Raw genomic sequence first — 1,897 nt, forward strand, 5'->3', positions numbered from 1 at the left:
TACATTTAACCGGCCGGGAAAACATGAAATACAAAAGTCCACACCGGAGGAATTTGAACTCAATTCATAATGCCGGAAGGAAAGTCACGAAGAACTTTCTCTGGTGCGGTAACTTTCCTGTCCCTTTAATCTTAAGATTGATAACGATATAAAATGTTGGTATAAAGGCAGCTGATTTTGACCAAAATTGAAATGGATCGCATCAACTCTAGTATTTCACTGGTACTTTTTTTTATCATCCTGGGTGGATGAAGGACAAATTCAACCGCGGTGGAATTTGAGCTCGGAATTTAAAAACGAACAAAATGCCGCTAAGTATTTCGCCCGGCGTACTAATCATTCTACTAGTGTAACGTCTTAGTTTTAAGATTAATAGTGAAACATTTACTAATGAAGTAGATGTGTTTTGAAGGTGGAGTAAGCTGTATTTTGAGGGCCAGCTTGTCCAGCCAACTTAGTTGGATAATACGATGTATATACCTTCATATATATGTATGCATATGCATTTGTGAGTACGTACATATAACTTTCGATATATGTGATTTTATATACCTAAGTATGTGTGTGTGTGTGCGCTTATGTGTGTGTATGTCTTAATTTGTATTAGACAAGATATTCATTGAACTATTGCCTATTTCTTCGCTGGTAACCGTGTTTGTATGAAATTCTTACTTACAAATAAGGATGCAGCTGTTGCTAAATTAAGCAATTATTTTCAACCGTTTTGACTCAATGTGTGTCTCAAAGTAATTTACACCTACGTGCATGACAAAATTGTGACGAACATTTCAGAACAGTGTCGTCAGTTACAATTAGATGAGATATTTTCCTGACGCAACAACTTCAGCAATTGTCAGATGACATCTCAATAAATGTATTAAATATTGATGTAATTTGTAACGTGTCAAATAAAAAAGAAAATTGTGAAATATTATATCATTTATATATTAAAATATGTATTATAGAGTAATTAACTTTGTTACTTGCAATCATCCAGTAGTTTATTAATTTTAATCTTTATATTAAAGCGTTTCTTTTTTAATGTAAAACTTCCACTATTCATTCAAATGACAACGAAGAGTATGTGTGTGTGTGTGTGTGTGTGTGTGTGTGTGTTTCTGTGGTGAGAGGCAGGCGTCCGTGTACTTATATATGTGTACATAATTAGAAGTATATGCATGGATAGATAATTTGTATGCATATACATTCATTAAAATTTATGTACGTATATATGTGTGTGTATATATAGATGTGTATATTTGTATATATATATATATATATATATATATATATATATATATATATATATATATATATATATATATATATATATATATATATATATATATATATATATATATATATATATATGTATGAGAACAAAAAAGTTGTGAGAACGAAAAAGTTAAAAATGCAATTTAAGAAAAATTAAATTATGAAAATAAAGAATTACTTAGCTCGTTTCATTTTTTGTTTTTGAATTTTTTCAGTGCTAATGAAACATTGGATATGAAGAGTTACATCACATATGTTTTTGAGTGGCAGTTTTTTTCTTGAAAATGTTTTAAGAACGCATACATTTTCAAATTTTAAACGTTTTCATGCTAACGGCAAATGATCCGTTACTTGTTCTCTCCAAAGCAATGCAGTTAAGAAGCATTTTGCTACTGTCTGTCCTCAGTTTCGAAATTCCATTTTTAAAAAATATTTTTTATTTAAGATTTCAAAACAAATCGTAACGGTTTCATACTCTAGCGTGGGACCCGTTGCATAAATACACCATACTGCTATAGTTTATTAAGTTGTAGGGGGTATATTTCAATAAGATTATTTTCAATATTTATCCGTATTTGAGGCGGTAGGCTGCCAGAATCGTTACCAAAACGGGCAAAATGTT

At 30.5% G+C, this 1,897-nt stretch overlaps 1 long non-coding RNA gene across 1 annotated transcript in view; it reads right to left on the bottom strand.

Annotated features, from left to right (window-relative positions):
• Positions 1-1,620, bottom strand: part of LOC149132504 (uncharacterized) — a 6,260-nt gene extending 4,640 nt beyond the window's left edge. The window contains exon 1 of the long non-coding RNA XR_016244515.1: positions 1,454-1,620. This is a non-coding gene — a long non-coding RNA (uncharacterized LOC149132504). The remainder of the gene's footprint in view (positions 1-1,453) is intronic.
• Positions 1,621-1,897: the final 277 nt, after the last annotated feature.

Source organism: Octopus bimaculoides, chromosome 15, assembly GCF_046866305.1.
Source record: "Octopus bimaculoides isolate indiv1 chromosome 15, ASM4686630v1, whole genome shotgun sequence".
NCBI classification, from domain to species: domain Eukaryota; kingdom Metazoa; phylum Mollusca; class Cephalopoda; order Octopoda; family Octopodidae; genus Octopus; species Octopus bimaculoides.